This window comes from Athene cunicularia (genome assembly GCF_003259725.1).
Source record: "Athene cunicularia isolate RWA chromosome 1 unlocalized genomic scaffold, athCun1 chr1_part1, whole genome shotgun sequence".
In the NCBI taxonomy this organism is placed as follows: domain Eukaryota; kingdom Metazoa; phylum Chordata; class Aves; order Strigiformes; family Strigidae; genus Athene; species Athene cunicularia.
Window position 1 is genome coordinate 11,778,963 of NW_020799091.1, and position 27,482 is coordinate 11,806,444.

At 35.9% G+C, this 27,482-nt stretch overlaps 1 long non-coding RNA gene across 1 annotated transcript; it reads right to left on the minus strand.

Moving 5' to 3' along the window:
* Positions 1-1,756: 1,756 nt before the first annotated feature.
* Positions 1,757-27,198, minus strand: LOC113485127. The gene is made up of 3 exons (XR_003399359.1): positions 27,188-27,198; positions 20,164-20,166; positions 1,757-1,934 (listed from the first exon to the last, which is right to left on the minus strand). It is a non-coding gene; the product is annotated as an uncharacterized LOC113485127 (long non-coding RNA).
* Between the last annotated feature and the right edge of the window lie 284 nt (positions 27,199-27,482).

The window sequence follows — 27,482 nt, forward strand, 5'->3', positions numbered from 1 at the left end:
CAGAAGGAGAATCTATTGCCTTTGGAAGAGGGGGCAGGCCTCTCATGAAGACTATAAGGATATAGGGAAGTTATGCAGGGAGAAAATTAGGAGAGCCAAAGCACACCTAGAGCTCAACTTGGCCACAGCTCTTAAGGATAACAAAAAATGTTTCTATAAATTCATTAACAGCAAAAGTAGGATTAGGGAAAATCTCCTTCCTTTACTGGATGCAGAGTTAAACATGGTAACTAAGGATGAGGGAAAGGCTGAGGTGCCCAACGCCTACCTTGCCTCAGTCCTTAGCAGTGGAACTGGCTGTTCCCTGGACACCAGCCTCATGAGCGGGGACATGGGGAGGGGAAGCAGACTGAGGTCAGCACAGTTGAAGAGGAGGTGGTCAGAGACCTGCTACACCACTGGGATGCACACAGGTCTGTGGGACCGGATGGGTTACACCCAAGGGTGCTGAGGGAGTTGGCAGATGTGCTCGCCAAGCCACTGTCCATGATTTACCTGAAATCATGGCTAACTGGGGAGGTCCCATCGGACTGGAGGGTGGCAAATGTGACACCCATCTACAGGAAAGGCAGGAAGGACAATACAGGAAACTATAGACCTGTCAGTCTGACCTCGGTGCCAGGGAAGGTCATGGAGCAGGTCATTGCGGGTGCCATTGGAAGTCATATAATGGACAACCAGGGGATCAGGCCCAGTCAGCATGGGGTTATGAAAGGCAGGTCCTGCCTGACAAACCTGATCTCCTTCTATGACAAGATGACCTGCTTATTGGATGAGGGAGAGACTGTGGATATTGTCTACCTGTATTTTCAAAAAGCATTCGACACAGTTCCCCATAGAATTCTCGTAGAAAAACTCACTGCCCATGGCCTAAATGAGTAAACGGTCTGCTGGGTCAAGCACTGGATGGATGGACAGTCCCAGAGAGTGGTGGTCAGTGGAGCTAAATCCAGATGGCAGCTGGTCACAAGTGGTGTTCCTCAGGGCTTGGTGTTGGGACCATTTCAGTTCAACATCTTCATTGATGATCTTGATAAGGACATAGAGTGTATTATCAATAAATTTGCAGATGACACTAAGTTAAGCAGAAGTGTCGATCTGCATGAGGATAGGGAGGCTCTGCAGAGACTTGGATATATTGGATCAGTGGGCCAGCATCAATGGGATGAGCTTTGACAGGTCCTGCACTTGGGCCACCACAACCCCATGCATCACTACAGGTTTGGAGAGGGGTGGCTGGAGAGCTGTCTGGAGGAGAAGGATCTGGGGGTTCTAATATGCAAGCAGCTGAACATGAGCCGGCAGTGTGCCCAGGTGGCCAAGAAAGCCAACAGCATCCTGGCTTCTATTAGAAATAGTGTGACCAGCAGAAGTAGGGAGGTGATTGTCCCCCTGTGCTCTGTACTGGTGAGGCCACAGCTGGAGTATTGTGTCCAGTTTTGGGCACCTCAATACGAGGGAGATATCGAGGTGCTGGAGCGAGTGCAGAGGAGGGCACTGAAGATGGTGAAGGGCCTGGAGATTTGTTCTCCAATGAGGAGAGACTGAGGGACCTGGGATTGTTTAGTTTGAGGAGGAGAAGGCTGAGGGGAGACCTCATCACTCTCTACAACTACCTGAAAGGACACTGTAGAGAGGTTGGTGCTGGTCTCTTCTCACAGGTGATTAGTAACAGAAGAAAGAGGGAACGGCTTTAAACTGCAACAGGGGAGGTTTAGACTGGACATTAGGAACAAATTTTTCACAGAAAGAGTGGTCAGACAGTGGAATAGGCTGCCCAGGGAGGGGGTGAGGTCACCATCCCTGGATGTGTTTAAGGGTCGTTTAGATGAGATGTTGGGGGATGTGGTGTAGGGGGGGACTTTGCAGAGTAGGACTGATGGTTGGACTCGATGATCTCAAGGGTCTTTTCCAACCTGAGTGATTCTGTGTTTCTGTAATTAACTTCTGAATACCGAGAAAAGCAGTCTTTTTGTATCTTATGATGAACGCTGTTCTTAACCTGATGTTAAGTCTGACAGGTGATATTGAGATTTAGTCTGTGTTATTACTTCAAGAAGAACGAAGATATTTACACAACAATATTTTCATTCATATCTACTGTTCAGATATGTATCAAATTCATGTAAATTACTTGTTGCAGCTGCTATTGCATCTGAAGTTAATAGAACAGTGAGCAACTTAAAACATTTGACATTTGAGGATGCCAGACTGGTTTTCAACACAATCAATGGAACAATCTGTCACTGTATGCAACATAGAAAGCCAAAACATTTTAGGACTTTCACAAATTCACTCTCACCATAGGCAAGTTATTGCAGTGGTAAATTCATGGGATTATTTCCATGCTAATGACATTCTGATGACTTCTAAATGAACCACTCAGACTTTTACTGGTCTAGGTATAGAAAGATGGTTTAGTTTTCCATTCATAGTTTTATTTGTTTACTGCTTGTGGCTGTTGAAACATCATCTGTCAGAAGAAGCATTTGAATAGGTTGCTTTTAAGTCAACTTCAGTAGCACAAATTTCAGCTCTTGTATACAAAGTGCAGTTTCATGAGATCTAAGACACATTGAAACTGGAGCCTGCAATACTTAAATAAACAAAGTGTCAGGATGTCTGCTCTAGGATACAAGTTAATAAAAGAACAAGGGAAGGACTGCCACCATTTCTGACAGTTCCAACCCCAGAATCCTCATTAATGGAGAAGAGGATGACATTTTTAAACCCATTCATAATCATCTCTGAAATACACACTGAAACTGGAAAAGTTTTTGCTTCCTCAGTAGCTGACATTAACTTCCTGAACGTTTTGATACTTTACAGAAGTGACTTTGTACTCTGCTTTGGGTTTAGGCTTTATGGTTTTTCTGAATGACACATTAAATATATAAAAGAAAATCAAAGTGCCACAACAATATTAAAATATTTAATTAATATAAGAATGTCAAGAGGGAACAAAATCATAGATCTTTTATTTATACTGAGGGTTAATTTAGTCCACATTTATTTATTAATTTTGGATTCTTCAGAAAGCATGTTCTGCAAAATACATAAACAACTAGTGAAGCATCTCAGCAGATATTAAATTTGTGTTCAGTTTCCTGGGCACACAAAACCCAGTCTTTCTTGAAGAAGTAATAGGATATAAGGAGATATTCACAATTAAAATTACCTAATAAAGTTTGAAAAATCAGTATGTTATTGTTGGATCTACAGGAATGTCATGCCTAGAGAAAGAATACACCAACATTTTAACTAAAATGGGAAATGTCTACAGGCATTTCCTAACCAGATTATAATAAAATATTAGGCTTTGCATCAAGAAATGCATTGTCCAACACTGTAGGAAGTCTTGGGTTTAGTTCCAAATGCATCAGGAAATTTTGTAACTTTGCTTTGCCCATCACTGAGTGATAGTAATTAGAGATAAATGATATTTCTGTATGTAGATAAATAATCTCTTTAACAAAACCAGATTATTTTTTAACATCCTGTTGTCTAGTCCACTTCACAGTGACTCATACAATAGGTCTTCCACAAAAAAGACACAGAGACAGTTTCATGATTGAATAAATTATATGTGACTGGTGTACAATATTTCATTCCACTGTAAAACAGAAATTAGGAAAATATTTAATCCTTTAACAGGGGTTTTCTCTAAAAATTCAATCAATTTTTCCTGTTGATCAGTGCCAATTCATTATTCCTTCACTATTCACATTCCTTCCTTTGAATTCCCTCAAAACCTAAATGCAATTGTATTTATTAACACACATTAACATCATTCAGCCATTATGCATATTATTTCAGTTCAAATTGTCCCTTAAATTTGTTACTGGGTCTTTTGAATAATTTATTCTGCCCAATTTTGGAAGAGTAATATCCTAAGGAAAATCATTTTGTGGGCAAGCTCTCTGTACAGCTATTGTTTGGGGAAGTTTGTTACAAAACCAACAAAACAAAAATCACCCCACAAACACACAAATAAACAAAATCAGAAATACCCCAAATTATTTTCTGTGATATTTCAAGGCTTTCCAGATGTACTGTAAGACATGCTTCCTCTTATTCTGGTAAATTTGGAGAATATATTTTGTTTATCTTCATACAGTTTAGATGAGATTCCTCTTTTTGCACTCCTCAAACAGCTGAGTTGCAAAAATCTGTGCTTGCTTCATCTCAGATAACACTTACACCAAGGGAAAGTCTTTCCCTAAAATATACTCTTTTTCAATATTAAACCCATGCTTCAGAATCTCCAGTTAAAATTGAGTGTATCTTTTCACTTCCATATCTTCCCAGATTTACCTTTGAGGAGCACATCTAAAACTACTGGAGTAGGAATTTGGAATTAATTTTATAATTTTTCTAACTCTTTAATAATTGTCTAAACCACATCATTGTCACATATTTGGCCAGTAACAATCGTTGTTCACTGCTTAGTCTACCTATACTTCTCTTATTCTATGGATGTTTTGTATAATTAATGACATAAACTCACATAATGGTTCCTATTATTGATCAGCTAAGCCATGCAGTAGTGCTGTTGCTCTTTGAGTGGGCAATCTAAGTTTCATAAATAGAAAGAAGACTTTTTTTTTTTTTTCTGTTTCACTGAACCTTAAAATGTTCACGAGTAGTATGTGCAGACTTAAAGGGTTTTGTGCATTTATTTCTTTCAGCTCTCAAGGTTGTACATCTGCAGTGACTGGTAACTGACCCTCAGTGAGTTGTCTGTAGACATAGGGCTTTGGTTCTGAGCTTGGGTCCTTATTTTCAAGTCCTCCGAAAGTTATTAAACTCCCGTAAACTCCACACTGTAACAAGAGACAGCAGTTACCAAGTGCCCATTCCTTGATTCCCACAGCAAATTTTCATACCAAGTTCATAACAGGTTGAATAGGCTCTATCCCTGATGCCTTGCAAAATTAGTATAAGGAAAATTAGTGTAATGCCTGCAGCTTTTACTATTAACAATGGCAGTATGGTATTTACTGAATTATAAGAAAACAAAATCTGGACATAATGAAATTTGCATGATACATGAAAGTGATGGGTGACACAGTGCCTGCAATAGTAGGCAACAAGACCAGTATCTTCCTTAGCAGGTCCTGTCAAGTTCTGTCCTCCGATGTTAGTATGTAGATTTTGATTAAACACAGCTGTATAATTCCATTGGCTCCTTAGCATAAAACTCCACATTGGTAAGTTGTTTTCTCTCTTTTTAGGCCTTTAAAAACCCTGTAAAAAAAAAAAAAAAAAAAGGAAATCAAGACTGAATAAGACACATAGAAATTTCTGCCAAAGTCTTAAATCTGTGCATTCAAAGGGATGGGGGTGTATTTAAGTTTTTAAGTTGTTAAACTTTTGATGCAGATAAAACTGTAGTAGTTATGCTTTCTGTTTAAAGTTAGAATTTCCTGTTGTAGTACTTACACAAAATATATTAACTCTTTGCAATGAGCATTCCAGAAAGATTAATGACAGACTGATAAGATATATGAAAATCTGTGGACACTTAAGCTTCTAATTGGTAATTACTGCCCTTTTGTCGTTATTATAAGCATTTAAAGCCTGTTGACTATTAAGCCTTCTCTAGCTTTACTGCTTGTTTTGATATTTAACCTGAATCTGCCTCCTTACTTACTAAGAATTATTCCTAGGAATTAGTATAGAAATTATTCCTCTGATGACCTTTATAAAAGCACTATGATAATTGCATGTTTTCCTACAGTAAATCCTCATCTAAACGAAACCACAGAGAGAGTTGTTCATAAGGTCAGGCTTAAGACTTGATGACTTCTCTTTTTTTAAATCCTTTTACAGATGATAACTAATATTATAGTAGTTATCCGTCATTTACAGCATTTTAATCATCTGCAGCAATAAGGGAACAGCTGTTCACCAGGGTGAAGTGGAGACCATATGCAGGTCAGACCAATTGGTAGGTCACTCACCTGAAATGAGTTTGTTTCATTAAAACAGGGTGGAGCTTGAACTGTACCAAAAGCATTGAACTACAGGGTGCTCTGATGCAGAACTTCTGTTTCTAGCCGAACCTCCATCCCACTTTTCTTCTTCAGAAACTTCTTGGAATTCTTTCTTGGAATTGGTATTCCTTATGAAACGTTCTAAATTGGGGTGTGGGGGGGAGCTCTCTTTTTCACCATTTTTATATTTTAAATGGAAGACAGATAGAATTTTGTATTTAATACATTGGGGTGTCCAGAAAAGGATTGAAGAGTTTCATGCAATAACGCAGATTATAAAATGAACCTGAAAATGGATGCTTACTTCAATAGATAAAATTTTTCCCTAAATGTGCAATATCTTCAGCAACAGTAATTGTACTTGCTGAGCACCTGGTTAGCCAAAAATATGTGCGAAGCATATAGAAGTTTTGAAGCCCGAAGGTAATCAACTTGAAATGTTTTAAAGAATTTATGATCTTAATCTCTCATATGAAAAAATGCTTGTTGCTTGCAACAATGTTTTCTAGGAAAACACTTAAAGATAAGCTTCAACTCCAAAATTATAATCACAGAAACATAAAGAAATCAACAGAATTGATATCAGTGACACTTGCTGGCAATATCTTCTCTTCGGGTGTGTGTTAGCAGCACCGACTGCCAGCTATTTTACCATGAGACTACAAATTTATATGTATTGGTATCACTTTATAGGACAATTTTCCCAGAAAATGACAGAAGCCTTCGATGTGGCTCATGGCATATTCACGTTACCACTGAACAGCCGATATCACCATTGAATAGCAGAAGGAAAAGGAGGTTTGGTGATGAGTTTCCCAAGTGCTAAGGAGTTTAATTGGACTTTGCCTATGTATACTCAAAGAAGACAGTTTGATATTCAATGTAGTTAAGGGAAGGAGAGTGTAAAGGACTCTGTGGCCCCTTGGTTCCAGAGTTGTGTGTTAGGGCAGCTGATATTAGCTGCTGTTATGATGATTGAGGAAACATCTGAAAAACTTCCTCATCTGCAACTCCTTATTCTTTCCTCAGTCCTGTCCCCTCATTTCCTTTCTACAGATCCCTGTGGATAAATTCAATAATAAATACATGAGCATGGAAAGTAAATAACAGCTTAATTCAATAAAGTTAATTAATCATTTCTAAGGCCTTTGCATGAAATCTTTGAAGCAGTTTAGTGCTTTTTTTTTTTTTTTTTTTTTTTTTTTTTTTTTTTTTTTTTGTGATTAGCCTAGTTTGGAAGAGAGAGGTGCAAACCAGGTACGCTGTATAACATGGCATCTTTGATAAAGCTGTTAATGCTCCTTCTACATGAAGATTCTCTGAGAAGCAGACGCTGATCAGAGGGTCAATGAAGTGAAGACCAAATACATGAGGTTAAGTAAATTTCTGAAAGCCAATGTCAGGAAGAAGCATCATGCAGCAGGTTTCAGGGAGATGATCAGGTGGTTCATGCCAAAGATAAACCTGTTCTCTGAGTGCACTGAGGCTATTCAGTTCACAGGTTGCAGAACAGATCCATCCCTCAATGTCACTCTGCCTTATGTAATTAAACATTATTTTAGAAAACCAATATTTCAAAATCTCCAATGAGATTAAATTCATGCATTAATAGGCTCCATCCCACTCACTCTGCCTTCAAGTTGAGAGGGTGGTTAGTTGTTTGGTTTGGGTTTTTTTAAAGACAGAAGTTATGCTGTTATGTGAGGAAAAGGACAATAAGCAATAGAGAAATTTCAAGATGATAAGCCAGCTCTCTCACTGATCACTGATACAGATAGTAGGTAACTTGTATTCTGCTTGAGGGTATAGTTACTGGGGAAACATTTTCAAGAGTATATCCTACAAAGAAAAACAACCTAAGGGGAACAGCATCCTACTAGGATGCAACCGACATTATTATAGTGATGAAGTTATTAAGATAGAATGTAGGTCAGTGAAGATGGACCCTCCTACAAGTGCATAGGTTTGTAATTGTATTATTCAGTTTTCCCCTCTAATTTTTGTCTTTATTTTTATGAATGGAAGAGAGTTCACTTTAAATTTATGTCAATCCTTCAAATATGCCAATATTTTTAATAACTACTCATTAGGCCTGTGCCATTTGAAGAACAGAAGTTCCTGAAGAAAATATTGACACAGCCTTGAGGGCAGGCATTTAGTGTTTTAGTGTGTGACTCAAAATCCATCCAGACAAGTGGAAAATAAGAGTTTTATGCAATCATGTAAAACAGTTCAGAAATTTCTGAATCTCACTTCAGTATCAAATGTTTGTACATGTCATGAACTTCAAGCATTTCAGCCAGAAACTGTCCCTGTGATTTTAACATACGTAAAATATAATCTATAAATTCAGATTCAATTAGATTCACTTTGCAGAAACCTTTCTGCACATAGCCATTTTTATAATCAAACCCAAGGACGTTAATAGCTGTATTTCTGTGTATACATGATTATTAAGAAAACTGTTTATAGTTCTATATGGCACACTGCACAATAAAAGTTGACTCAAATGCTTCCTGAAGACAACAGAAAGATTTATATGCAATGGACACTGAGAAGCATTCAGCTTGTCAGTATTACAGATTTTCCTTTTCTACAAAAGTGGAGTCACAATTATACATTCTGTTTTGTATTTGATTCTAGAACTTTATATAAACTAAATGTTTACTCATACATATATGTTTGTCCTATTAAAAAGACTTTTCCAATTGAAATATTGTTGCTCTGACTTTTTCTGTCCCCTAGAAATAAGAAGGGAAATAATGTACTGTTTTGAAACTTTAAATTTTAGATTTTTTTTTTTTTACCTTGTGAGAGATGACAGGCACTTTACTGGTAGTTATGATGGCACCATAAATCAGACAGCAAGGGATCATACATGAATTATGATTTGCAGAATAATTTTCGGAAGATGACATACTATGTTACTTGAAAATAGTGTGTTTGCTCCTTTACTATCTTGCACCTTTTTTATCCATTTTCACCCTTGCACAGGGAAAGCCGATGGTATTAGTAGCACTTTATATACTCTATACACAAAAGAAATAACAAAACACAAAATTTTGGCCATGTAATTCTCATTTTAGTAACCATCAGTTTATTATATTTTTGTTTTTACACTGAAAAAAGGAATCTAAAATGAATTCAAGGAATAGTTCTACAGCTATTTCTACTTGATGATCAAAAGATATAAGTAAAAGAGCTATCTTACTATTCTCTATGCTTTTTTGTACCCAGCAAATCTCAAAGCTTAATATTTCTTAAAAAGGGGTTACTTCACTAGTGGTTTTGACTTTATAATATTAATATAATACCAAGAACAGAAATGTCATTTTACCTTAGTTGGTGTATTGCGTTTGTGTGGCAAGGTTTTGGTAGCAGAGGGGAAACAGGGGTGGCTTCTGTGAGAAGCTGCTAGAAGCTTCCCCCATGGCCTGTAGAGCCAATGCCAGTCAGCTCCAAGACAGATCCATCACTGGCCAAGGCTGAGCCCATCAGTGATGGTGGTAGCACCTCTGCGATAACATGTTTAAAAAGGAGGAAACATCTGTTGCACAGTAGCAGCCAGAGAGAGGAGTGAGAATATGTGAAACAATTCTGCATCCACCCAGGTCAGTGAAGAAGGAGAGGAACTCTTAATTTTAGTATGATGAGTGCAGCAGCAGAGTGTACTGAAAAGCAGTTTGCATAGAGACCAAAAGTAGAAGACACTTAGAATGAAGATTGACAAAAATCAATAGCATACGACTATTCCTTTCAAAACCAGAATTACTTTTATACTAATTTATATCTTCATCATAAGCTACATTCAAATGGCAAAAGTATTTGGTGTACTAATATCCTTCGGCCTTTCTAAACTTTGTAGCTACAGTATATTGTAATTGCATAAAATAATTTAGCTCCAGCTTGCATACAGTCTCACAGAGGTTTATTCTCATGCCAAGAATATAACACAAATTAATTTGGTCTTACTGTGTGTTCTGTTTGTATAAAAGCTCCATCACAGGCTGATTTTCATAGTGAATGTCCTTGGACCTTTTAAGAATCTTTTGTTATATTAGGTGAGTGCTAAATAGAGAAGGTGTATTTCATGGGAGAAAACAGAAAGGTGGCATGATAATCACACTGGAAAGATCAAAGCAGTTTTCAATGCAGAGGAACAACAAAAACATTCTAATACAAATGTGGAAGACTTGCAGATAATTTATTAATAAAGACTTCAGCTAAAGTAATGAAGTAAAAGCAGAAATTATCTGTCATCTGACGTCCTATTAGTAAACTCAAGAAGAAAAGCACATCAAGAGCACAGTTGAATCCATCACTTAAGAAAACAGATAAAAAGAAAGCAGTAAGTGCAATAAAAAAATAATTCCAGGCATAATTATAGTAGGATAATGTTATTTCAGGTCTGGAGATTGACAGGCAGTTATGATGGGGTACATTCCGAGATTTATTTATTTAGTCAGAGATACACACTGCAACACCAAAGACAGTGTGATTCTCAAATCTTTAGGTCAAAGAGGATTTTTAATGAACCACCTGATAAGTAAAAAAGCAAAGGATATGGGAATCAATGAGGGTGCTGAAATGTAAGGATTCTGTATAAAGTGCCCAGACTGAAGGCAGGGGTGTTTTTTTCATTATCTCTGTGATCAGTCTCATGGCAACAAGTATGACATAAAAACCAGAGAAAGCATTTAGAATGATTCAGTAGACTATTTGTATCTAGACTTTGTGATGAGTCTCAGAACCATGACCCCAAAGTCAGAGGGTGTACAACCAATTACTCATTGATCCAAGCACTTTAAGGCAATGGATGTTGTTTGACCATCTGCATAAAGAGACAAAGATATCTCATCAAGTATTTTTTAACTATACTGTAACTTTTGATTGTACTACAAAAGGATTAGTAATGGCAAATACTTTATTGAAACCCTATTCTAAAATCCAGATTCTCATAATTTAGGAGTTCCTTGTTATTTTTTTTTTCTGTTTATCCAAGTCAGCATGTGTAAATACTTCCTATTTTTATCAAAACATTCTGTAGTATCACCTAAAAATTTCAGTAATAATGATTTTATGTTTTCTTTTAGGGAGTTAATAAAACTAGGAGAAGCTTAGAAACAGATAGACAAGTGGAAGAATATGTTATTTCACAAACAGTTGGAAATCATGTTTGAAAATACACTAACTGTTAAAAGTAGTGGAAGAGTCATCAAATCAAAACCTCTTCAAATCTGGTACCTGATCTGTGACAATGCCTAATACTAGATGTGTAGGTGAAAGTATGAGGAAAGGACTAGTGAAAATAGGAATGTTTTTGTTGGCATGATCTCCAATACACTCCCAGAAATTTGCAGATCATGAACATTATGTGTAAGGTAGTGTATCTTTGTGTTTAATATCCCTCAATGGATTATTTTCCTATGAATTTCTCTGTCAATTTAAAGTTGCTTTCGGAAGACCTTTGGTGCCTATTGACATTCAAAGTAACTTGTGCCAGAGAGCTCTACTGCCAATTTAATCTGACGTTCTCTGATGATTATGCTTGAAGAGGCAGTGACACATCTTTCCCCGTTCATACTCATGATTCTGTAGATCTCTTTTTCATTTCCTTGCCCATTTCCTCCCTGTGTCAATTTAACAGACTGAAGAATGTCCTTTGCTTTAGCAGTTCCTTGTATGGGGAATGGTTCCTTGCTGTCTGGAAGTAAATAATTCCTGTCACTTTTCTCTGTAGCTTTTCCTTCTAAAAATACTATATCATTTCCTTAGTAGGGAAGTCAGAGATATGCACGTATTATTCAAGATGAGGGCAGATGGATTTGCATAGTGGGACCTGATGTCTTTTGTTTGAAAAAAACCTCTGTTCTTTTCCTATTCACTCCAAACTTGTTTGGTTTATCTTTGCTACTGATCACTGAGCTGATATTTTCACACAGCAGCTTGTTACAAGTCAAGATCACTTTCCTGAGTTCTAATTGTTCACTTAGAGCCATGAATGTGTATGGAAAAATTGGATTATTTTTTCCGTAAGGACATTACTTTAGATGTGTATGCATTGAACTGTTCTGTGTGCACATTCAGTGTTATTAGACTTTATCACCTCACCATCTTTCCTTTTACTGGGGTGTTTATGAATAGCACAGACACCAGCACAGGTCCCTGTGGGACTTTCCTCCGTTATTAGTAACCACTCACCACTGGAAAAAAAAAAAACCACCATTACCTCTACTTTTGCTTCTCTCCTTTTGAAAAGGCATGTTGCCTTCTCTTTTATCCCACAGTAGTTTACTTTCTTGAATAAGACCCAGTGAAGAACCTTGTCAAATGTCTTTTGGAAATCTGAATAAACCATCTCTCTTATGTCTGTGTGCTGACTCCTACAAAGAAACTAATGAATTTCTCAAGTATGATATCTCTTTTCAAATAGGGGGAAGACTGTTTCCATGAATTTCACATTTAACCACTAATCCCATTTTTCTTATACTTTTTTTTTTCACCAATAACATAACTACAGACATAAGACTTAATTGTTCATAGCTCCTCATGGACGCCATTGATAAAACTGGCATCACGTTTGCTATCTTCCACTCCCATAATACCAATACAGTTTTATACAGTTTGGGATTTTTTTTTAATCCTAAGTGAATATCAGTGTCAACTTGATACTGTTTATTTTTAGTCTGGTAAATTCTGCTTGCAGTTCATTTTGAAACACAACCCCTGTAGAAAAAGGTTCAAATGAGAGTCTGTAAATTTCTGTTTGTAAACTGTGAACACTAATGAAAAAGCTAAATCATTTTTCTATTGCTTATTTTACCTGAGTGCTCATTTTATTACATGCTCAGTTTTTGACCTTACAGTCTTCCTTGTGGACTTCCAGCTCCCTGGAAAGAAGGATTTATTACTAGTTTTTATGCCCTTGGCAAACATATTTACTCTGATTATATATGTTATGTAGACACAATTCCCTATCCCTCTCAATGATTTAGATTATAACTCTGAGAGAGTGATAGACGGGTTTCTATTTTGTTTATACATGACTAAGCCCACAGAGGTCCACGTGCTGAGGTTCTCCCAGCTATACAATATAAAATTATTTTTCAATTGAATATGACTTTAAGATTAGAATGTATATCAAAGGTGATGTAAAATTAGTGCTGCATGGACAGATTATGACTGAATGTGGGAAGTAGTAATGAAACCGCTCCTGATTTGCAGATGGGAAAGGAGACCCCCATACTAAGCTGTTATGCAAGGGAATAGAAGACAGAGGATAACTGTTAAAGACATATCTAGCATAACGAACAATGTATTTATTAATAATATTTTTTGAGATACAAGGACCCTGTATTTGAGTAGAGTGGAGTTTTTCATGCCTACAAGTAGAATTTAAATTATGCTTTTAAATATGTTTCTGTGCTTTATGCAAAAACCTTGACCAATGAAAAATTATTTTTTAAGCAAAGCAATTTAAGATATATATTTTATAATCAATAACAAAGCATTCACTTTTTAAACAAATGTTTTACTCAAACAAGTTTATTTATTTAAATTTTCTTAAGAACGATTTGCTATGACACCTTAATTCCTCTGTTGCTTTTCATTGACACCAGCAGTAGAATGCCATTTGCAATGAATTGAAGAGAATCATAGAACCAAAGAATACTAGGTTGGAAGGGACCTCAAGGATCATCTGGTCCAAGATTTATTTTTATATTCAAGTTTATACTTGTGAACTAAATATCTAAACTTCCACTGTGGTAACAGAATAAGTAGTCAAAACAGTTAATGGCACCCAAGAAGCAAGTCAGCTGCCTGCCCATAGGCAAGATTTAAAGTGATTCTAGAACAGAAGTTTAAATATTTAGGGTATATAGAGACCCCTATTGTTAATACCTAAATTTAGGAGACTTAATCTGGAGCTGAAGCCCTTTAAGCTGTTGAAATCTAATTTCTTTGGCTAATGTCATTGCTGGGCCACTTCTGTAATTTTTGTAAGGTTGTGAAGAATGTCCAAGGTCCTTGGTGCCTGGAAAAAGGCCATTACTGCACCCAGAAAAGGCCATTACATCTCCAAAAAAGGCAGGAGGGACAATCTGTGGAGCTGCAGTCTACTCAGTCCCTGTTTGGTCCCTGGAAAAATCAAGAAGTTAGTCTTCTTCACAACCCTTGTTGTACACATGAAGGTGAAGAAGGTAAATGGGAACAGTCCACATGGATTTAACCAGGAGGCTGGACTAAAGACCTACTGAAGTCCCTTCCAGTCTGAAATGCTACATGATTCTATGATTCTGTGATTATAGCCCTTCATTTGAAAATAGTATACTTATTCAGAGATTGTTGCAATGACAATGCAATACTCTTCAGAGATTGCTCCTACTGGAGAAAGATCACTTGAATATCATGTATCATAGCCTTACTGTCTATAATACATTCTATAAATTATAAAGTATAAGATTGTTCCTGCCCATCAGAGCTGAAAAACAGCCAGAAAGAAAACAAAGAGCAAGACACATTAAAGAAACCAGAGGAAAATGCAAAGTATTTTTTTATTAGTATTTGAGTTGACTGCATATCATATAACAAATTGTAGTTACTACAGTACAGACAAATCTTCAGAAAAGATCTGAATGACAAGGCAATGATGGATTTAGAAATTAAAAACAATGTCTACACTCCAACTCACATTCAAATAATGAGTTAAGTAGTCAGTAGAAGTACATAGGAATATTCCTCTTAGCTCAAAATAAATATATATACACTAGACAACTGTCATGTCCTGCTCAGATGAGGGAGACAAGTGACTTAGGTTTGTTAATCCCCAATGGAGTGGACAACCCTGAGAGAGGTCTCAAAGTCCAGACATTTATTAACTTCCCACAATATACTAATTGGATGCACGATAATTGGCTAAGTATATAACAAGTTATGGCAAGGAGGATAGTATGCATTGCATTACTTAATGGTAGTGAGAGAAAAAGGAAAAAAGAAAAGGAATGAGAGAGAATACAGAAGTAGAGATCACTGGTCCAGATTCCTGTGTTGGTTCCATCCAAGTTCATCAGGGACACATCTGTCTTATTCACTTCTTCACGTATTCTTTTTTCTTTCTCTATTTCACTCCTTGCCCCACCCTCGATTTATACCCACTTTCCTTGGGTATGTTCCCTAGGTCAACCCACATACCTACATATCCCATGTATGGGGAGGAGTAAGGTGCTTCATGGGATGATGTAATTAGCGTGATCTTGTTAATCTTTATTAGTATTCAGGGGTGTCAACTTTAATGTGCATTTCATATATAATGAAGCAAAGGTCATTCACCAGACAGATGGCCCTTGAAACTTTAACAAGATGCACCAGAGCAGAACCATCCTTCCTTCACAGGGCTCCCTTCTCCAGCTGCATCCTATGCTATCCAGGCAGCCTTATCAGCTCCAAACTCCACATTATCCACACCATGGCTATAGTTCTATTACTTGCGAATGTTTGAGACATTCCTCAGATTGGAGGGCCTCAACTCCTCCCCCATCCCTTATCTCTCTCAGGCTGTTTTTCCTCACGTGCCTGTTTCTCTCAGGCCCTGTTTCAGAGAGTTACAAGTCATCTCTCACAACAATAGACTTACATCTTTAATGCAATATGAAAAAAAAAAATTACCATTTTGGAATAAGCACAATAAATCTTTGTGAAATATAAGTGGAAAACTGCAGTCTTAATTAGCTAAGTATGAGAAGTTCAATCATGTTTGCAGCTAATATATCAGGGTGTTATAATCAGGTCAAATAAACAGACTACACATCTAATCTTTAAATGAATACAATTTAATTTTGTCTAATTATTCATTTAATTCCCAGAAATGGCACACAGATATAAAACCAGATGACCTAGCAGCTTTTGTGTTTTACAAAACTAGATGCAAATTACAGCATATTCCAGTATGATGAATGGTTGAAAAATCTCCAAAATAAAGTGGTGTTGTAAAGTTTCTTTCAGAAAAATATTATCCAAACCTTGTTGTTGTTTACCCAGTTGAGCACTAATAACGGTAACTATTTTTTTTTTTTTTTTTTTTTTTTTTTTTTTTTTTTTTTTTATAAGGTATCTAACATGTTTGTTGAGGGAAAATGTATTTGCAGTAGGCACTGGTTCAACTCTGCAGTAACATTTAGTCTTTCTTATAAATGGCATTCCATTAAAAAGTGATGAATTATAGCAACATCTCAGCAACATGGTGAAAATAAATAGTAAAATAGAGAGCCTTCTAATCTCCCCTATTTACAATCTGACAGAAACTGTAAGTGGTTTTATTCTAAATAAATACATATGGGACAAGCAGACACCACTCATTTTAGCTATTCAGAGGGAGTTAACAAAGTTTTAAAATAAATTGTCTTTCTGATGGGTGAAACACATAAATCACAGGTTGATAAAATGACTTCGAGAAGTCCTGTGGTCCCAGCTCCCATCCTTTGGCAGAACAAAGTACATCCAGATTGTCCTAGTCAGGTGTCTGTGTAATCTGTGCTCATTTTAATGATGAGAATTTTACAGCCTCCATTAGTTAGTGATCAACTGTACTCTTAGATGGAAAGTCCCTCCAAAAAAGATCTCTACTGTTAAAAATTAGGATGATTATTTCTCATTCTGTCTTCAAAAGACATGTAGAACAAGAAACCTTCATAAATCCTCATAAACAGAAAATTTGTCCATAAATGGCTAATTCTGAGCATGTTCATAAACGGTAAATTCTCAGCATGTCCTTCCTCAGTTGAACAAAACTTGTCTGTTGACAACACCAGCTATTTCTTTCTCTTAGTTTTCTAAAGCTCATAGTTTTATTTGCTGTTATTTCTTGGCCTCTAATCTTCTGTATGTTTTGTAACACGTTAAAACTTGACACTGCTTCCTGACGTCTGCTGCAAGAGGAAACAAAACTAAGAAATCATCTCTGATGTTTCTCAGTGGTGCTTAATGATCCCTTCCAAGAAAAGAATCCAGCACTGCCTCTCCCATTCCCACACTCATTGATTTATTCCAAGATTCCACTTACAACAAAAATTATTTATTAATAAAGTATTGAATGGTATATGGTTTAGGACTCTTGATTCCTCCTTCAAAATTTGTAAATAAGTACTACATTTTTTTTAATTATTATTATTTTTTCCAATTGGTCTATAACCACTGTGTTGTAATGTGGTCATTGTAAAGTCAATGTAAAATGTTTATTGGATTTTAAAAAGGTTCTAAATTCTGGATTTTCTATGTCAGTTACCACGTCATACAGGCTGATTAAGTCTGAAAATATGCTTTGATACAAATGTCTGGCAATATGTTTATTCTATTAACACCTTGTTACTTGTTAAATGCTTACAATTATTCAGTACTTTCCCTGGTATATTTATGTGCTTCAGAATTAATATGTATACTGTTCTGTTCACAAAGGTTTCCTCCGCAAGGAACCATGCACTTGTCCACCTTCTCTGTTCCTGTGGAAGTTCTTAAAGATAATTGCTAATGGGTTAGAAATTGACACATTTTTTTAAGAACTTGGTGCAGTGTCTTACAACTTGTGGCCTGTGGACTATTGGAGTTCTGTAAGACACCAGGTAATAACTGCTTCATTGTTAGATGGAATAGACTGCAAAACAGAAAAGAATGGGAAAGGAGACAATTCATCCAGCAACATCTCTATTAATGGCTTCAAAGAAAGAGTCTGTAAGGAAAATGGGGAAGAAGTAAGAGAAAAACAGCCAAAGTTCATGGCTGTTATTAATTGTTATTTGACTATAGATGTAAACCATGGTGGCAATACTATGGAAGATGTGCTATGAATGGTTTTTTTTTCAGAAATATTAAGGTGAAGAATAAGGAAATATCTTCCAGCTATGTTTAGATGTATTTTTAACAGTGATTCACAGGAGAAAATAACATAGTGAAGAAAGTTTACTGATATTGAAACACTGAAGGAAATAGTCAAAAAGAACCAGACACTGATCTGAAGCAGTATGGATTGCTCAGAAAAATCCAGCAAGTAGTGTGTTTCAGTATGGACAGTTATAAAGCTATATATCAGATCCTTCTGTTACCCTTAAAGCTTTTTATCCTTAGTCTTTTTCCATGAACAAAAATCCAGAGATTGCAAGGTAGTTCTCAATAGTTTTCACCATTGATTAGAGAATTCAATCAGGTTAAACCGGTGTAAATTTTTACTACCAAGTCATACAATCATTTAACTGTGAAAAGGGCTATGCTATGCATAACTGCATGTTCTGTGAACCATGCTATCAAACCACGTGTTAAAAATGGACTCTTCTGATTTAAAAGTCTAAATCTATAAAAACTGGTACCCAATAAGAATCAGGAGTTGCTTTTCAGTTTAGACTATCTCATCGGCCCAGGAAGAAAGGCAATTTGGAAAGAGACTTTTTCAGTTCTTCTGAACCTATATAGTATTTCAAACATTGTACACAAAATACATAAACATAATATAACCTCCCAAAACCCTAGTAAGTGATACAGAAGAATACTGCTATGTTAGAATTTGTCTGACTAGAAATCTTTCTATTTTTCTCTTATTTCAGCTGTATGGATTCAAACCCAAGGAAATCCATGAACAGAGTGCCATAAGAGAGATCTTTAAACACTCTTTTGTTGGGGAAAACAGATTACTGGTGGATAACTCATCAATGTTTGCTCAGCATAGCATATCACTTCGTCTTATAAAACATAAAAAATGTTAACAAAGGAGTTCTGCAATGAAGCACTCGATGACAATGGTCCATTTCCAGAGCTTTAAGACTGTAGTACAAAGAATCTAGCACATAAAAGAACATTAGAAATCTGTCAGTAGTTTATTTACCTGCCAACTCTCTGCATGGTGCACTGTGGATTAGATCATTTTCCTTTCAGAGATGCATATATCGTCAGGTAGTGAGGCTGACAGAGTAAAGGTGCAAGAGGGTAGGATACTGAGCAAAATGCCACTGCTCTCCTTCCTTTCTCCTTGGCCAGAATTCAAATTTAAGAAAAGGAATAATGAAGAAAAGCATGCTACCACTACCACTCAGCTGAGAGGAGACAGAGGCAAACCAGCTTTCCTTGGTAGAAATGGCAAAGCAAAAAAGAAATCTCCTTCATCCCAGATTGCTGGGAAATGTGGAAATATCAGAGAGCTATAGCACTGATATCATGTGCTCAACCTAGAAAATAATTTTCAATTTCCTTTCCTTTGTTCTCATTATTAATATATTTGCATTAAAGAAGAATCGTGGCTTCTAAAGAGTTTACGCTTAATCCCTCTATGCTCTTTCTCCAAAAATGTCTTTAAGATTTCAGTTTCTCCCTCAGATTTCTGCTGATATAAGATACATGAATAGCTAATATAGCTGTCAGTGGAATAACTTTATTAATTTTGCTCTTCTGCCCCTTTTCTCAGATATTTAAATCCCTAGAAAGAAATATCTTTCTAAATAGTCTATATATTCTCTTGTATTTTTGAAAGACAATGAAATATACACCACAAAAATCTTGGAACACTGTAGAGAATATTTACTATCCCAAAGTGAGAAGGGATGCTAGGTACAAGACTACAGGACTTGAACCCTGAGTTCAGACTGTAGATTTTGCTCTGAATAATGCCACCAAAATCACTTTCAGTCTATTTTTGAAGCACTCTAACAGCTATAAAAAGAATAGTCTTGATATACCTAAATCAAAAGTAGCAAAATAACACTGATTAGCTGATGTCTACATTTTCCGTGGAGTGTTCTTACTTGAGTAACAATTTTTGAAATAAAGACATCAACAGTTTGGTTTAAGAACATATCCAGAACATGTCTGGAGGCTATGTTTTTTGATGATCTATATTCTGTACAGAAGAGTTGTCAATTTGCTTGAAGATATCTTTGAATATAGGTTTGAATATACCTAAATGCAAAGATGATTTTGCTTTAATAAGCAGTTAAGCAATTAGAGTGACTTAAACCAACTTAATACAGCTAACTGACTTATAGATAATGAACTGGATGTTAGAAAACACACCGATGAAGATGAAAATCCAGTTTCAGGTTTATCAACCTGAGGAGGGTCAAACTCAAAAGTTTAATTTATCAAAGTGTGAACTAATCACCATGTCATAGGTTTAGGGAGGGAAGAAAACCTACTCCATCTGTACCATTCCATCCTGTAAAGCAAAGAATACAATTTTCGTGGAAGAAAAGAAGGAAAAATGATGAAGGGTGAACTTAGCCTAGTTTAGTCACTCAGCAAGGAATAAGGTCTCCCAGGTTTTAGTATTTGCTTCTGGAAGAATGCATGTGCTTTGTATTTAATAGCCCTCTTGATCACTTTGATAACAGGATCATTCTGGGAGATAGCGCAAGGAGAGTTTTGGCTTTCTGGACAGAGAATATGTGTTTTTTAACTACAGCTGCAGAAAGACTGCATGCCTGCTCTATCTCTTCAGTGAAGACAAACACTTTACTCTGCTTCAGGCTGGTATTATTTGTTGTACTGCCTCAACTTTAGACAGAAAAAAAAAAAAAGAGAGTAATTTCCTTTGTGATTTCTGTTCAGAAGGACAACCTTTATCACAAATTGTATTCATGATATTGTATTGAAATCAAACATGTCAAAATAGTATGGAAAGACAGTGAGAATGCTGTAGGGTCTGATCATATCAGGTGTGTTGAGCAGGAACTGTAGTGCACCCATACAGAACATGTGCATTTTCTTGGAGTACTTGGCAAGGCTGAAGTAATTGTGTTCTTGCCTGAAAATCAAATAATCCCTGAATACTTCCTTTTAATACCACTTTTTTTTTTTTTTTTTTTTTTTTTTTTTTTTTTTTTTTTTTTTTCCCTTTGACAATTAACCTCAAGTGCCTTGTTACATGAGAAAACATGGACTTAATATAGCGGTAATATTTCAACTCACCTACCCTTTTCCTATTTCCTTCAAAGCACATAGATCTATGCCTTTTTTGTGTGTTTTGCAGCGTCTTGCATAGTATGGAGCCAGTCAGTGTTTTGGGCTCTTCAGCACTAATGTATTACAAATTATTCTGACAACATTACAAGCATAACTTTGCTGAACCCTATAGAAACAGAAAACCAGAAACGGCCGACAACTTGTCATAAAATGCATCACACTGTAGAACAAAGATGTGAAAAAATATAAACTTTATCAAAGGGAAGTAGTAATAAATACCTTGAAAAAATTTACTAGAAATGTTGAATTTATCATAACATTTCTTTCCAGCAAATCCTTTGAAGGATGGTATAGAAGAGAGGAATGACCAAAACAATAAAATCATTTCCCATTACCTCCTGTTGGCTTTTCCAAACATTATTTCCATAGCATTGTGTTGATATAAGGGAAAACAGACGCAAATGCCTTCATTTTTTGTGTTGATTTGAAAGATATAGAGTTATAAAAGTAATGATATAGCTGTCTCTGTGTAAATTTATCCCTTATAACTTGGAAAGTCTAACGTTACTAAGGGATGATGAAAGAAAAACATCATGTGCAAAACAGTTGGTATTTTACTAATTAGCATGTACACACATTAAAAAGAACCTCGTTACCTAAGAAAATGAACAGACTGTTTCATTAACTGAAATTTTCATGTCTAACCTTCTCTGAGAACTAAAATATTACATGCTAAAATTGTGTTTCTTAGCGATTATCTCCTGTTGAGGGCAGTCTCTACATATGTAAGGTGATTAAAAACTTCTGTTGTAGCAAGATAGACATTATTCCTCTTATTTGTGTATCTGGTCCCATTGACTGGGCGTTTCGTCATTTTAGTAGGTTGAAAATAGGATGCTTCGAGATGTATAAGTTGCATATTAAATTACTCACACTTGTACAATATTTAATTAAGCAAGAAGAAAAATGACAAGATATTTTTTCTCATGTAAAATACTACTTATATTTCTGATCATTCAAGATATAGAGAAAAGATAAATAATCTAGGGAAAAAAAATAGGTAGACATCAGCAGGACAAAGATTTTAATGAAATAATATTTATGTATGTGCACTCCTTAGTTTTTGGGAACAAGTAATAATAAGCAATGTGTTACCCATACATATATTAAATAATGATATACTGAAGGTCATACAACTGCTCCTATTTAGCTTTTCATATGAGAGCTAGGCAAAAGATATTCAAAGGCAATGATAAAAATGAGGAATCTCTAATTAGCCAGTGGAATTCATTGCTACCTCATTTTACTGTTCCCAATGAATTAGTAGATTACACAAAAGGCTGTGTACATGTGAAAGTGTAACGTGTATTAGCTGTTCAAGATCCTCATGCTTCTGCATGTACAGAGTTTGCCTGAGTTTAGAAAGATACATCTTTTAGTTTGAAATTATTTTATAGAAGAAATTCTTATATGCATATCATAGGGAAACTTCTACCTTTGTCTGAAATTTCCAATGCATGACTACTGTTGCAAAATAAACTGGCTGAATCTTTAAACCACTTTTAGTGTTGAAAAAGGATGTAATGAAACCAAGCTGAAGCGTGTAAGTCAACCACATGTCCATGAGCTAATCCCTGTATCTCTACATGAGATTCAGTAGAGACAAAAAATCAGCAGCATTAAAACAGCTTTAAAGTTAACAAAGTTTCAAGTAGTCCTTGCACTTTTTCATATAAAAGTCAAAAACTGCTACATGATTCCAGTCATACACATCAGCTGAAGAACTTCCATATTGTTATCAACACGTTTCCCTGACATGATACCCTTTTCTGAACAGTGAGATCTTACAGAGAAAATTACAAACTAACATCTAGTGAGACTATTACAAGTAGAATAAAAATGTCCCATTAACTTAAAAAAAAACCCAAAACATTACATTCCAATGAGAAATTTGTGAAGCAGTCGCAGTGATACCTGAAGACACAACAAAACCACAAAGGACAAGAGAAATTTGAAACTGCAATGTTATTTACTGAATATTTCATTAAAAGTAAAAGAAAAGGAATCAAGCAAATTGTCAACAGTTTGAGATATATACAGACTCCTTTTCTAGGTTTATATATTTACAAGTTTAAACCATCATCTTGAAGAATGCACCATCCCTTCATCATTATGGTAGGAAAGCTGACAGGAAAAGTAACACGAATCAAGACTGCTGACTATTCACAAGAAAATACAATTGCCAGTTGAAATAAAATAAATATGACCATGTTATAGCTAAATTACAATAGCAAAGAGTTCATACTAGACAAACATGCTAGAAAAAAAGTTTATGACAGCCCACAATATAAAAAAGTTATATTGTTTTGATGTGTTGCATTTTATTTAGTTACAGTGTAGAGTACACAGAGGAAAGGTGTCATTATTAACATTGCAGACCATTCAAAATGCACATAGGTATAATCATAGATCCCAGAGGCCAGCTGGGTCTCTTTTGGGTGTATGATGACAAGAGAAAGATGGCTGAAGAGAGTCATTGTAGAAGGGCAGTAAGACTTACTTGGCCAGTTGCTTATGTTGTGATTTATCTGGATCTTACTGGACTTTTAGATAAAGTCCTACTCTTTTCACTCTTGCATCACCATGTAAGGATTGGCCTCATCCTATCAAAAGCACCTGTAAGCACCTGGTAAGAGAATTAAACAGTCACCAAAACCAGCTGTAAACCCTGTGCCTTCAGGGCCCCTGATAACAAATTTCCTCTTCAGACCTAAAGGCAGAATGCTCCTGACCTGTAGTGTGTTTATCATTAAAAAAAAAAAAAAAAAAAAAAAAAGCACTGAAAAATTGTAATCAAGTATCAGGTACAGCTATGTGGCAGCCACTGTCTCTCCCTTCTCTCCAGCTAGGCTGTTTCTTGTTGCTTTGTAGTTTTTGCTACTGTCAGATGCAGTTTCCACATCCCTGATCCTCAGGTGAGCTACTCCTCTTCAGATGCAAAATTCATTTTTCCTTGTCCTTATATGATGGTTTGAGACATTTCTGGCTTTATACTTCTCCATATAAATAAGAGAGACTGTTTATCAAGAAGGAAATAATAAAACTGGTCCATGAACAAGACATGACCACACCCGAAACCCTACTATTAATTTGTATGTGTCAATAAGAAGATTAACATGCCCGTGTTGAAGACATAGGCACAGCACATGAAAGTGTACATGATATGACAGAAATAGTCTTAAATGGAGGGGGGGAAAAAAAAAAAAAAAAAAAAGGAAAAAAAAAAAAAAAAGGTATTTGAAGCTTTTGGTCAGTTGTGAAGAATTATTGAAAATCAATGCTGGCACTCACAAGAAAAGCAAAAATTTTTGCAAATACCCATCAGACACGTATCAAGCTTTTTCTTGCTTTTAGCTAGATAATTTTGAAAACAGTGATTTTACAAAAAGGTAGATAGATACGAAGTGTGAGTCAACTCTACTTTTCCCCTTGTTTGGTGAAATCCCCTTATATGCTGACTAGGAGATAAATAGATTACCACACGCAGAGATGTACTGAGACATTTAAGGTCTAGAGGGAGGCTTTGGAAAACTTCACCTGTAGGAGCATTTATACAGAACATTATGAAGAATCTTTGTCTCCCACCTGAGAGTCAAAAAGGATCTCTTTCCTGGTCATATCAAAAAATTCCCAAAACTGTGAGTAAATAGATTTGTGTGCATCTGACATTAGAGCTGACCACAGTATTCTTTATCATATGGACCTAGAATATAAGTAGGTACTAAACCAGAAATGTTTATTGGAGGAGTGAAATATATTCAAATTCACACAGCGATCTAAAATCAAGACATGGATTTCATTTCCTACACTGTTTATTGACAAAAAGTTCAAACCATCTGTCTCCTTGCTTCTTGCATAGATGTCATCCTGCAACCTTCAATATTTATGTAAAGATAAAATTTTATTCTTTAAAATACTAGATATATCACTACATTTTTGCTTTGAAATTTGCCTTTAGCTTGAATAAAAGGCAGAATAATTTCAACAGCAGAGTATTTTTTCCAGAAAAATGAGTGTATTTCAGCTTAATACAAACTGACTACATTTTGTCATCCCTTTTAAGACGACTATTTAAAACCAAAATCCCCTGATCTGATGGTTTTCTTAGATTCTTCCTTACATTCACGGAAATCACACCTCATTCAGCATGGATTTTCCTACCAGCAACGTAGATGGTGTTCTACATAAAAAGAGAATCATAACAACTTTTTCTGAAAATGAGCTATGGAAAGATGAAGCCTTTATGAGTGAACTGATAATGGCTTCTCCTTTCCAGTCAGTGTCTTTGGGAGAATTAATGTAAATACACAGGCATTTTACTGCCACTTATTCTTATTGCAGATGCAGTTGAGAAGGACTGATATAATAACTGTAGAAATAAATGCAGTTTGGGATTACAGTGGCAGCTGGGACATATGGAATTTACCTCCCTGCAGCTTCTCCAGTCTATTGTCAGTGATGTCAGGATCACTGAAAGTACCTCACTCTGAAATCTGAACCAGACTTAATCCAAAAACTGACCTTGTATGGGGTGAAGAGACTTCTCTGGACTATGTCTGCCAGAATAAATGACTGTCATGAAACTGATTTTCCTTGAAATTCATGGGGTGCACAAAGTCCACATTCTGTAACTTCACGACTTCGTCTATCTGATGTAGTTAGAGTTCTTCTACCCCTACATTAGCAACTGCTTTTTACTATATTTAGTCCCAATGGAGTCCTTCTAGAGTAAGACATCATTCATCAGAGATGATAGTGTCTAGCCAAAAGTGAATATCTGACTATTTTCCTCCCCTTGAGAAGCTTTTACAGGTCAGTGTTGAAGCATATATGTCAATGAATAAAGTAATTTCATCTTCAGTATCATCAGTCTGGTATCTTTCATGGATAATAAATCCACTCAGAATAAAAAAGTGATATTCTTGGTGACATCGTAAGGATCTCAAGTCTATTTCCTAAAATTGTCACACTTCAGCAAAATGTTTATAATATTCTTATTGTTGAGGAATATTCTTCCTTTTTGTTCTCTGAACTTGTCTAGAAGGCAAGGCAAGAATTTTAATGCAATTACTGTATAGTAAACACACGTAATGTTACAAGATGAGTAAGAAATAATGTGCAATTAATTTTCTTTCTTGCTAATTGTAAGTGCAGAGACAAACAGAGGTATAGACTCACAGACAAATTTAACTATTAGTTATTCTTCAATAAGAAATGATACATGATTTGTGTTCCCATATTTATTATTGAAATCCTCCAGAATTTGGAATTAAAATTTCCTTCTGACTTACAAAGATCCTGTAACGCTCAGTCATTGTAGGACTTAGGTGTACTCATAAAGACAGATTTTCAAAGTAATTTTTGTTCTTAATTCACAATAACTTACGCCTGAATACAATCCATCTTTGGCTAATATCCATAACTGAAACATAAAATGTCCTGATTTAATTAGTATTAAAAAGTAACTAAAAGTTCATGGAAGCTTAGAAAGCTTTTTAAGCTTTGAGGGTTAATGAGCTCTAGTTGTTTAAGCTTTCAGCTGTAGATCACTGATTTTTAACCTAGTTTAACTGTGCCTCAAACTTGTTACACTTTAAAAGTTCTTTGGCAGGTCAATTGAAGCATCTATTTAATAGTTTTTTACAGAAAAAATGTCCATATGAAGAAAATCAGCCCAGTGAAAACAAACCTTGTTATCAGCCTCAGCTGAGGCCATGAAGTAAAAGAACATGAAGACCATTAAGGGATTTTTTTCCTTGCTGAAACTAAATCCTCCAGAGTTTGTAGCCAGAGGGGAAGAAGGAGGTAAGATGAAAGAGAAAAGCAAGATGATAGGAAGAAATTTTCCCCAAAACATAACTTCAGAAAGAAACCGTCCCCAGAATAAGTTTAGCAACATAAGATATGTAACCAAAGCATGGAGGAAATACTACATATGAAACTGCAGTGAAGTATTATGAGATACCCTGATTGACTGAGCCTAGGCAGGTGGTTTCTCCACCAGCACACTGTAAGTAAACTGCAGTGATGTTCTGCTTTTTGTTTCTGATATTGCCATGACAAGGAAGGCATATTCTCTTCTGAGAGTTAGAATAATTTACATATGGACTTGTTCTGAAAGGAAATGGCACTGTCCTTTAAGTAACACCTGTGAGAAAGCTTCCATCCCTAGAAATTAAACTTATAACAAAGACTGAAAAGAGCAATGCCTTGCTACCTCCTGTACTATGAAGTGTTAATGAAAAGCCTGCAGAGCTCTTGTGCTTAAGATCAGTTCCAAATTATTCGCTGGTTTCAAAGCAGCCTCCTGGTATTACCAGTGATTAAATTCAGGAGTGCTGAACTCGTGGGTGAAAGAACCCATGTGTCTCCATTGCTGATACACTGTGCTTTATTCAGAACCGAGGGATCCTAGGGGCTGTTAACTTCACCAAAATAAATAAAATACTAACAAACAAATGAATACAAAGATGGAGAAAGAGCAAACCT